Source organism: Sciurus vulgaris (assembly GCF_902686455.1).
Source record: "Sciurus vulgaris genome assembly, chromosome: 15".
NCBI lineage: Eukaryota > Metazoa > Chordata > Mammalia > Rodentia > Sciuridae > Sciurus > Sciurus vulgaris.
Genome location: NC_136476.1, coordinates 12220884 through 12233818, shown reverse-complemented (window position 1 = coordinate 12233818; position 12935 = coordinate 12220884).

Here is a 12935-nt window from a genome sequence, read left to right as displayed (position 1 = left end):
GATTGCTGCTCTCCTAAACCCCAGGACTCCTATCAGGTGTGGGAGAAAGAAGGGAAGACAGAGGAAAGGAGTAAACACCGGCTGAAATTTCTGCTGTGGCATCTTCGTGTATAACTTTAATAATTTGTGTTAATTCTTGGCACAACAGGACATGTTAGGGCCTAGATTTGGGCTCAGGAATTCCAGTTAATGAATAAAAATCACAGCTGAGCATCTAGGAAGATAATTGACTCCTAGGAGTAAATGATTATTGCTGTAACCTCCTTATTGAAAGTCCAATACTATGAGTGTTTTATTACCTTAATTGAGCTTTAATCTGAAAATGACACAGCGAGACTTTCAGTTTCAAAGGAAAGACAGAGGAAAAAAACATGTATTTTCCAGGCATCTTTAGAAAGATAATATATAGAATGAAACAGAATGATTACCACTGGTTCTTTTATTAGGATTCCAAAAGTACTGTCCAATGGGTCTGATCCTCAGTAATGCTATAGAATAGTAGGTAAGAGCTCAGATCCTAGAGCTAAACACCAAACTCCCACTTCTGTACTCAATTCATTACTTGTGTTTTCTTAGCAAGTGACTTTATCTTTGTGTTTAAATCCCTCTACTTATAAAAATGAGAGAGAATAAAAATAGTCTCTATCTCATGGAGTTGTTCTAAGGGTTGGATAAGTTCATGTGTGTTATGTGCTTGATTAAAGCCTGCTTAGTAGTATTATAGGAATGTTAAACCCACTTTCCCAAATTTCCACTAGAACTATATAACCTCAAAGTGCTTGCTAATAGCAAACTGAGTGGATAAGAGAAAATTCTAACTGGTTTTCTTATTGTTGCTTCTCCACCTCCAGCAAAGAATTTTGATACTTTGTTTCCCTACAGTGTCCCTGAGGATAGTTGTATTACTGTTCCCAAATTTTTGATGTCTTTCTCAGTGAGTAACAGAACCCCCAATCATCAACATCAAGCTTGGTCATGTGATGCGTTTTGGACAAGAAACTGTGAGCAGAAGGGATATGAGAAATTTATGAACAGAAACTTTCAGGGTATTTCATACTTGTAGTGTTAGTTTTTTCCCTTTGCCATTAGGCCAGATAGGAGCAGCTCCAAAAACACAAATCGACTGGGAAGAAGATATGAATTACAACCATATCCAATCTGAGTTGACATGAAACATGGCTAAGAAACATACCACTGTGAGGCAAGCTCACAGAGTTTGGAGTCATTCGTTAGTAACACATAACTTGCCTAAGCTGACTGATACAAGGGGGGATGGGGAAAAGTGCTAGTTGCATTAGAGGCAGAAACTGGGACAGGGAGAAACTGTCCAAGACAGGAAGAGGGTTCCCTCACCACCACCACCAGGGACCAAAACATACTCCCCCATATTCCTGCCATTTCTCTGCCTAGGCTAGAGAACTGACCTGAGGAGAATAAGCAACTTGATGCATTTAATTTTAAAGAAAGGCTAATGACATAGTCTCTGCAAACATGCTCTTGGTTACCCATCTTCAAAGGATCAATCATGTTGACTTGCCCACATAGGTATACCACAATGACCACCATGATTCACAAGTTAAAGATCTCCCTGAGAGATCTGGATAGTGTAAGCCCTACCACAGGACATTAGTCTGTTCCCAACAAAACTGCAATACCCAGGAATGAATGAGATTGCATTTATCACTCATGCTAATAAGATTAGGAATTTGATTGACAAGAGTGAACTAATATGAAATATCTAGCCTAAAATTATGGCTGCTGTTTACTTGATTCTAGAGACTTCACTTCCATTTTAGGAACCCCTTTTAAAAAAAAATGCAAGCAACTATTTTACCTAGTACTGATGCAATAACTGAATTAGGAATCTTATATATTATAGTTCCTGTGATGATGAAGTTCTGACATGCAATTTATTACTTATGAGTAACACACAATTATTGTTTTACTGGCTGATATCTTTATCTTCTCCATTTTCTTTAGAACTCTTTGGATTATTGTCCAACCTACTTTCCCATCCCAGGGTGCTGATTTTTAGTTTCCCACCTTTAATTTTAACATCCATCAGCTTCTTTTACTATCAAAATATCTCAAATTCATTTATTTCATGAAGATCATTAAAGTATTTGCTATGTATATAAAGATATTCCTGGTAAAATAGTATGTTAATGGCAGAGTAGCACAGCAGAGTAATAAGACTGTCAAGAGTCAGTTTCCAAACCAGAATAGAAACATGCTATTATTTTTTCCATCTCTCATTTCTCTGATCTTATTTGATATTTTCTTGATCTCGTTTTTCCCTCAAAACCATCATACCATTTCTCTAACTTTCCTTTACACAAAAACTGCTTGAAATTTTTGTTAATTATTACTATTTCCAATTTTCTCACTTCTTTCTTTCTCCTACTGCCCCCCTGAGTTGCACTCAACCTGCTGTTACCAAAGTCCCTGATGGACTTCATATTGTGTAAGCCATTAATGAAAGTTGAGCCCTCGTCTTTCCTGGCTATTAGCTACACGTGTGAGAGACATGGGATCCCCCCTCCTGGAAACTCTTTGTAGCCGGCTTCCTGTGGACACCTTCCCTGGTTTTCTTTGTACCTCTCTGGCAGCTGCTTCTCTATTCTTTTGCTGGTTCTTCATCTTGCCCATCTCTTGACACTGGAATGCTCCAGGGCTCAGTCCTCAGATCTCTTTAGTTCTCTGCATTTTCCTTTTTCCACCCCTTTCAAGATGTCATTCACTTCCGTTCCTCTTTCAGATAACCTCTTTATGCTGATGATTCCAAAATATTGAACTTGGGAGGCTGAGACAAGAGGGTGGCAAGTTCGAGGACTCAGTGTAAGAAATTTAGCAAGACCTTCTGTCGAAATAAAAAGGACTGAGGATGTAGCTCAGTGGTAGTCTGCCCCTGGGTTCAATCTTTCATACTGTAAAACAAACAAAAAACAAAATATTTCTCTTCCGCCTCAACTTCTCCTCTGAGTCACATATTCAACAACTTTCTCAAGATCTTCAGCTAGATATCTTTCACACCTCTCAAATTTATCCAAAATCAGAATGCAGGTTTTTTTTTTTTTTTACCTGGTTCAACCTACCATCATCTTTGACATAGAATATCACTGTAATTTCCAACTGGTCTCCCTTCCTTCACTTTTACGCCTTCTTCTGCACAGTCCATTATCAACAAAACAGTCAGAATGGTCCTGCTGAAGAACAGATTATCTCTTTCTTCTTATTGATCACAGGTCTTCTTCCTGCTAATACCTACTGATCCCCAATAATCTAGATGTCTTCATCAAAATTCATAACTCTTTCTGGCACTCTTTGTTTCCTTTATTTCTTTTTTTCCCCCCTATAACATAGCCAGAGTACTTATGCCTTTCTCACATATCTTATCAGGTTTTATTTATTATGATTTATTGTTTGTTTTTCCTTAGTAGAAGGAGAGGGCCAGAATTTTTACTCTTGTTTACTGTATATCTAGAAGAATAAAGTATACATCAGATGCTCAATAAATAACTTGTTGAGTGAATAAATGAGTGAATTAATGAATGAGTGAAGTACTGGCAGTCACAGGCTGCTGCTCTCGGGGTTTGGCTGATGTGCCCTGCAGCAGGTGGGCCTAGGCAGGAGCCTCTGGCCTCCCCAGGGCTGAATCAACACTGCATGACTCATGGGTGAGCACCTCCTTTAATTTTGTGCCACGGGTACCATACTTACCTCACCTAGTTCCAGACCTGGCCAAGTGTGAAAAAGTCTGACAGAGAAGATGATAATAGAGAAACATAAAGGTGACTCAGTGAATTTTGACTTGCATCCCCCATAAATTTTGGTTCATACCTTTTTTTTCTTGTTTTCATAGAATGCTCTACTGATCAGAACAGAAATAGGGGAAAGATTAATTTGCTTCTGGGGAATGCAGGTACCTCCGGGAAGGGAAACATTGTGATTATCATATTTTTTTAAAAGGTTATTTGAATCTACAGCAAAAATGTTGTGAAATTGTACATTAATTTTTGGAAAACATTTGAATATAATTATTTACTCTGCTTGCTACTGTTAGATTTAATATTCAATTCAGCTCGGTTCAGCTCAATTATTAACACTTTGCTTCTCAAATATGCAAAGGTCATTTAGTTGTCTGGGAAACTCTTCCTAGGCTTCCTGAGTTAATATTCAAAGGACTTTCTGAGAAGCGGGAAACCATAGGCATGCCATTCACACATTCAGAAACTGCACTGGACCTCTAGCTGGTATAAAATCTTTTGTATTCAGATTGTAATAGGGCTTTCTGCTTAGATTTTAATGTTGAATTCACCAGAAAAAGCCCCCATAAGGGTCCATTGTGTGACATAGTACCTCAACTGTATCTAAAATGCTACTTTCTACTTCCTGTTATAAAAAAGATTTCCAAGGAGAAAAGGGAACACCTTGGGTTTTTGTTTTGCTTGTTTGTTACCTGCTGGCCTAGCAATTGCAGCCGAGATTTGGAACTTCAACAGAGAAAGCTTACTCCTTTACCAAATTAAAATCCTTCTGATTGCTTTGATGTGTATGGTTTCTTTGTTTTCTTTCATTTAAGTTGCAAACTAAAATTGAAATTTTTTAAATTATTTATTTATTTTTAAATTTTTTTACAGACTGCATTTTGATTCATTGTACACAAGTGGGGTACATCATTTCATTTCTATGACTGTGCGCAATATAGATTCATACCATTCATGTAATCATACATGTACATAGGTCAATGATGTCTGTCTCATTCCACCATTTTTCATACCCCCCATTTCCTTTTACATAATCCAAAGTTCCTCCATTCTTCTCTTAGTCCCCACCCCCCCACCCCCATTATATATCATTCTCCACTTATCAGAGAAAACATTCAGCCTTTGGTTTTTTGGTGAAATTGATATTTAAAGTGCCATAGCATCATAATTAACATTAGTTTAATGGCAATGACCCAAGACTAGGAAGTGATGTAGAAGGAAGTACAATGGTTCCTCTTTAGGACACTCTCATTAAAAGCAACCTGTCTGTCCTATCTTGTGGCCACGATTCATTTCAATTTAGCATCCAGAGAAAGTGGGCACTTTTGATATGCAGAACCCCAAGCTCATTTCTGAGCCTGAATCCCTCATTCGAATATATCCTTGGCAGTGAAAGAACAAGGCAGCCTCTTTCTCTCAGCACTGACTTGGACCTGCATGGAATATTTCTGCCCTTTGTAATTGATAAATCAGAGGAGCAGGCTCAGACTGTGAGTTGTCGTTTTGTTTTGTTTTTTTTTTTTTCTAAGTGTCATTGTGGAGAGGGCACCATAAAGAAACATCTACAGAAGCATATGTTTGTAGATGCTTTTTATATCCCAAAGCGGAAAAAGGAAGACTGCACTGTAGGATTGCAATTTTCATTTGGATTATTTATTTATACATTAAACATAGGGTCCCTAGGAGAAATGTTGCTTCCAGCACACACAGCAGGCCCGAACAGCCAACTGATGCCAGCAGCACACCTTCCTACTCTGCAGACTTGGCAACTCCTTCCCCCACCTGTCATGCAAAAGGCTTTGCCTTCTATCTGATCCCAGGTTTCAGCCAAATTCCTTGTTTCTTAAGTGGCTGCTAATTTTACCCCTGTGCCTAAAACACAGACCTGCCGTAAACTTGCTGCACATCAATCTGCTCTGCCACTTGCTGATTTTATGACATGATGACTCTAAATCTCAGGTTCTTCTTCTGTTACATTAGAGTAATGATAACTCTAATCTCTTTCAGTTTGTCTTCAAAGTCCATGTAAAGAGTTTGACTCAGTGCATGGCACAGAGTAAGTGCAGTTGTGGGGGATTGGTTCCAGGACCCCCTCAGATACCAAAATCTTCAGATGCTCAAGTCCTTTATATAAAAAGGCATAGTATTTTCATACAACTACCACATCCTCCCATACACTTTAAACCATCCCTAGATTACTTACAATGATGTAAATGCTATGTATTAAGTTGTGACACTGTATTGTTTAGGGAACAATGATAAGGGAAAAAGTCAGTACATGTTTAGTAGAGAAGCAATTTATTCTCTTCTGGTATTTTCACTCCACAGTTGGTTGAATCTGTAGATACAGAATTCAAAGATACAGAGGGCTGACTTTACTGAATAAATACTTCCTATTATTATTTCTTACTAGCACCATAGAACAGCTGCTTCTCAGTTATTTTCTATAAAGAAACACTAACAATTCTAGTATGTGCTAAACTTCTCTTGGCCTCTACCTAGTTTGAGTTCAACTACAAATAGATCCTGAGCAAGGATTCAGATGCAATCGGTCAATCTGGGAGGTGATGTCAGGGAAGGTGAGAAAGTGGAAAAGTGAGGCTAAGGAGGAGGGAAGTCAGTTAAGGTGCATTAATGGCACTGTCATGTGCAGAAGCCAAGTCATAATGATTGATGGAGGCCAACTTTATGAGAATTTTGCAAGCCCCTTGTTAAACACAGTCATTGTCAAAATTGAAATACAGTCACACATCTTTTGATGATGCATAACTTCTAGAAATGCAACACGCCAGGCTATTTCCTCATTGTGTATCATCAGAGTATACTTACACAAACATAGATGGTTCTGCCTACTACACAACTATGCTTTCATATAACTGTTTCCAGGATGTGGGGGAAGGGGGGTCTGTCCATGTGAAAGGTTTGCTTTGGAAGTAGTTTTCACTCACTTTCAGCTTATCTAGAGTTTCCAAAAATTCTTTGACTGCCTTCACATAAGCACCCACAGACTTACCACCCTTTTCACATTACATAATGAATGGCCATCCTTGAATCATTTCAACTAACCAGAGCCAACAGTAAATCCAACCTTGTAGTTGGAACCAGCCTTTTTTTGTTTTTTTCCAACATCACAAACAAACATTTTGCTTGGGCTGTGATGGTTATGATGCTAAGAGGGTTACCCATCTGGGCTGAGGTCATTAGAAATTTCTACATAGTTAGCATAGCTCCTTCTTGAATTTTTGGTAGTCTCCCTGCCTTCATTGAAGAGGATCCTTTAACAGCTTCTGTCACTTTGTTCTTGTTCCTTAAGATCATCGCTGTGGTAAAAGGGGACATGCCTGACTGGCAAGCAATGACCATCTCTTGATTTTCCACCTTCCATGTCCTTAATCACTTTTCGTGTTGTTTCCAGTTCAGTCATTTGACATGGCCTCTAACTGGCAACCTTTGCAGTGGCTTTTGTACACTTTGGGGCCACCATGAACAGAACAACATGAGACTAAATTAAGGATAAAGGAAAAGGATGCAGTCAGGAGACACAGTAAACATGAGCTAAATGAGGCTACTGGCAACATAACATTGCAAACTGCATTATAGTAAATTGTGTGTGTGTGTGTGTGTGTGTGTAGAGAAAGAGAGAGAATGCTCTAAAATTATTATTAAAAGTATAGTAAATATTAAATCAGTAATATAGTCATTTATTCTCATTACCAAGTATTATGGCCCGTATATAATTGCATGTGCAGCACAGTAAGTTTGTTACTTACTGCACCAACAGCATCATAGACATGAGATTAGTGCTTGGTGCTATGATGTTACAATAACCATGGCACCACCAGGTGATAGGACTCTTTTAACTCCCTGTGATTTTATGGAATCACCTTTGTATATGCAGTCCTTTATTGACTGAAATGCCTTTATGTGGTGCATGATTACATATAAACTTTCAATTATGTTAAAAAACAAAGATTCTCATCTTCACTTCTAATTACTTCACTAGTATCTATTCTCTCGAGGTCATTTATTGCTATTGTAGCTTCAGGGCAGGAATAGAATAAGGTGGTGTTTCTGTTCCTCTCTTCTTAATTCCATATAACACTGGTAGCTTTGAATCAACCATGGTGGAGATTGGCAAATACTATTTATTGGGACTTTGTTTTAGAGTCAGTTGTTAAACATTTACAAGAACCCCAGAGGTTGATGTGGGATTCCTACTGTGACAACTGAGTTTTGATTCATTTGGGAACCCCCTGAGAAACTGCATGGACTATGACAGATCAGTGTTCCACTGAGGGGTGAGGAAATCTGGGAAAGTCATCCCCTGTCAGTTGAAGCTTGCGTCAGAGGTAATGACCTACCTGTCCTTCCCAGTCTTTCCAATGGCTAGAAAGCAGCCTCAATCAGACAGAGCCCAGACTGCTAGGATGTACCACAGAGTGAGCTATTGTGGAAGAGGGTACAAAATATTTTTTTTAATTTTAAAAAAAGTTTTTTTTGAATAGCTTTGAGACTTACAGAGAACATCTACACACCCCTCATCACATTTCTTTAATGCTAACGTCTTGCATAAACATAGTGCAATTATCAAACTATGAAAAAATAACATTGTTACAAGCTTCTATGACAAACTGACTTCATCAGTTTTTTCACTTAAGTTTATTTTCCATTCCAGGGTCCTATTCAGCATCACATATTTTAATCTCCTTAGTTTTCTCTGATTTGTAAAAGTTCCTCATTCTTTCTTGTCTTCCATGGTCTTGACACTTACTGTTGGAATATACTGATTGTATCATAGGGAGAGTAATTTCATTGAAAAACCAGGTGATTCTACCTGTGACATATAATATTATGTGCCAATTTGACTGGACCACAGGAAGCCCAAATATTCAGTCAATCACTATTCCGAATGCTTGAAACTGCCTGGATGAAATTAACATTTGAACTGATAGACAGAATCAAGGAGGTTGCTGTCCTTAATGTGGATGGGCCTTGTCCCTTTTGAAGTCCTAAATAAAACAAAAAAGCCAATTAGAGTAACTGCTTCTCCTCGCTTTCTTCAAACTGAGACTTAAGCTTTGACCTGCTTTTGGAATCAGACGAAGACATTGACTTGGACATTGCCAACTTCCAGGATCAGACTGGCTCTCCCAGTCTGTGGACTTGGAATTGAAACTAAGTCTTCACTTTTGGGTCACCAGATTGACAAATGCAGACCTTGGAATGTGTCAGTCTTCATAATTGTGATCCAATTCCTTGTTTCCTCCCTTCCTTTTCCCTGTACTCTCTCCCTAATTAGTTCTGTTTCTCTGGAGAACCCTGACTTATACATACACTAATCAAATGATCAAGGGTAATATTACTAGTAATAAGACATAATGACATCATGAAACTCTCAACACAATGCACTAGGAAGTTTACAATATTGCTTCTGTGGTATTTGTTCCAAAAATGCATAACTGCATTTGAATCATGAGAAGGCATCCGACAAACTCAAACTGAGTTTCTTCTGATGTTCAAATTATGTCTGTAAACCGGAAAGCCAAAGTTTCTTCCTCGGATTCTTCATCTCCCTGCACCTAAACAACATTCAGGATTTCTTATTCTGGTCCAGGTGTGAGGTCTTCTCTATTCTATTGACAAAGTGTGCAGGTACTAAGATGAACTCTTTAAAGCACTTCTCTCTAACTGCTGGTCTTGAGAAAGCCTTCATTGTTAATTCTTCTTATTCCTCCCAGTGTTACGCTCAGGATCCTTAGCCCACAGTAGCTCTGGGTTCCTCATTCTAGAGATATTGATGACCAATATCAGTTCAGGCCCCTATGGAGCTTTGTCCTACAAGGCCAGGGTAAAGATCCAGGCCCTGTATTAGGACCTGCACTTCCAATATCCATGTGGACCCCACTATGAATTCTAGTTCACCAAACCAAATGTGTTCTTTCTCGATGATGAGATTAACCTGGGAGAGGGGCTCTGGTTCCTTTCTGGCTCCTGATCTCAGTCAGAATCATTCTATCAGCTGTCTCCTAATAACTTTGACTTTTCAAAGAGGTGTATCCTGGTGTACCTCTCCAGAGAGAGGAGAGAGAGAGAGAGAGAGAGAGAGAGAGAGAGAGAGAGAGAGAGAGAAATTAAATCCTTATGAATGCAAATAGATTAGGGAGGGAGTTGTCTACCAATGGAGATATGCACCAAGCTCGTGCCCAATCAAAAACTCCTGGAAAATACTAGAAACTTCCTAACAGAACTTAAGATGAAAAGAAACAAATTTATTGGTGACTTTATGGAGAAAATAGAGTTACTCTATTACTCCAGATTTTATTCTTGGACCACAGAATTGTTTTTTCTCTGCACACTAATTGTGTTAGGTATATTGCCATGATCCTAGGTTGAGAGGGTTCCCTGACATTCTGTTTAAAATATTCTTAAAAATGTTTTACCACATCATACCATGGTACCATAGGATGAATTTCCTTTAGATTTTAATGCAAATAACTTTGGATCATTTGTGGTTTGGTTTTGTTTTGTTTTTGTGTGTCTCGTGGATACGTGAGATAGCAAGTGTTGGCTGATAGTGTTTGCTTTCCTTTTTGCGATAATCCATTTGATAAAATGTTTCCCCAGCTCAGCAAACATACAGGGTTGTAGGATTTATATTTTTCAGGTTAAACTTTAGCCCAGTTTCATCATTTTTCCTGCTGATATATCCCCTTTGCTCTAATTTCCTAACTTATGCATTTTTATTTACTATATCATTTGTATTTTTGGAAATCAGCTGAACTGTCTTGAAATAAAAAGATTCACGAATATATGAATAAGGGCATTTTCTGATCACCTTTGAACTGCCCTACCTTTCTCTAGTCCCCATTTTAAAAATGGTTTGATCTGTGATGATTTCCCAGGGCAATCAATAGTATTTTTTTCTTTTTTTTTTTTTTTTTCTTTCTTCTTCTTTACTGGTTTTCAGAATAGTAGGTGTGTTTCCTGGATCCTCCAGCAGTGAATAATTAACTTTTTTAGTATCAATGAATTCATGGTTTAAACATACTGATATGTTTCCATCTACTTCAGTTAGGTTTATGATGTTCAAGTGGTGCTCTGGCCAGTGGGAGCCTCTTCTGGTTGGCTCCTGAATCTCTTTGTTATGACTTGGGTAGACTTTGGTAAATTCCTTGCTATGCAGCATGATAGCATGCTCCAGGCTCATCTTGTTGATTTCCTGCACCAGACCTGGAATCAGCCCTTTTTTAGAGACAGTCTAATTTCTTTCCATGGGGAAAGAAAGACCACATCTGGACTTCAGGAATGCTTGTGGCTATGGATTAGTCATTGCTTCTAATCATTTCAGTTCGAAATAGGATTATTTCTCAAGTTCATACTAATACTTCCAATTCAAATTCAAAACTACAGGAATTTTACTTAACATCCTTTGTTTTATATTTGTATCTCCTTTATTTTACACTAAGAACTTGGATTCTGAAGGTCACAAAGAATAATACAATTTAAATATCATATAAAAATTAATCTGCTTTATTTACACACAGTTGACATAACAAAAGAAATACTATCATCAAAATATAACTAATAAAAAGGTAAAAAAATTCATAAAATGTATTTGCATGTGATCTAATTTCTCTCTGCTTTATGTTTATAGATACACATATGCATATATACAGACGTATATATGCATCACACATACTACACACACATACGCACACACATAGGTGCACTGGAATTTTGATCAGTTTTAGTATCCTGTCCTCCCGAAGTTCTTTTATTCTTTATGTGGATATTCTTCCATTCCTTGATTCTTTCTTTTTATAAAATAATTTTATAGAAATCTGACCTTGAAACATCCCCTTGATTATGTTTACATGAAATAAGTTTTCATGAATTTTTAAATGTGCTTTAAGAAAACTTCCTTAACTTCACATTCTAGAGTTTTTCCATCTGTCGTTTTGTGTCGTTTTCAAAAATATGGAGGCTTTCCTTTCTGAAATCTCCTGGCTCTCTTTCCCATTCCATTTTTATCTGGCTCTTCTTTCCTTTGTATTGAGTACGGTCTGCTCAGTGTGAATTTCACCCCCAGCAGTTGTTACTCAGGTAGAGCTGCTTTCGTGGGGGAGCATTGGACAGTGAGCTTTGAAAGTTTGTGGGCTTTGACTGCCCCAGCCCCTCCAAACCTCTCGCAGATTCCTTGCCCTCCTGTGCTATTATGGGTTAGACCTTTCCCATCACGCTGTACTGTGGTCATTACTTCAGTTCTCTGTAACTCATGTTAGATTATATACCCTGGAGGGAAAGTGCCTGTTTGTCTTCATCATCATTGCAAATGCTAGTTTTAACTGCCAGTCCCTAGAGCTTTTAATTGAATCCCTATTTCAGATGCCCTGCTGCTTTCCTCTGTTTATAGATGTCCATTTCGTGCAGGTCTTAACCCTGCCAGTGGTTTTTCTCTACCACGTAGTATTTTCAGGTTCACAGAAATACTTTGTCACCTAGTTTTATTGTAGATGTTGATCATGAACTCTTTTTCCCAGCCTCTGTTTCCACAGAGGAACACAGGGAGATTTAAAACTATGCTGCTACTGCAGCATCTTGCGTTTGATCAACAGTGTTTAGGAAGGTGAATCTTGTCTCTTTAGTTGCAGCATAGAATTCCAGTGGTGCCTCTTCAATGTATGGTTCCAACCCAGAAATTCAGACACATATATAAAACTCCCTACTGAACATTCTATTGGATGCCACAGGCTCTCAAAAGCACCATAGGCCTTCCAAGATACTTTCTTGTGTTCCCTACTCAAGTAATTGGAAGTGAAACCATCATTGACTCAATTGCTCAAGATGGAAACTTCAAGATTATCCATGAAAAGCCTCCTCTAGTTGCAACATACAATCACTAACCAAACCCTGTTGTTTCTACTAAATATGTCCATTTGTATCTATCCTCACTGCTAGCAAGTCAGCCCAGTTCTCAACTGTGGTAGGAAAATGCTTCCACATGAAACTTCCTACCTCTCAACACTCTCACCTTGAGCTCACTCCAACCAAAATCTGGTCAGTCTTACAATTATTAGCTGTCCAGAATCCTAATGACCTGGCATGGCATCTCTTAAGCTTCACTTCATTCCACTCTCCCCTTACAACCTGCCATTCAACTCTGCTGAA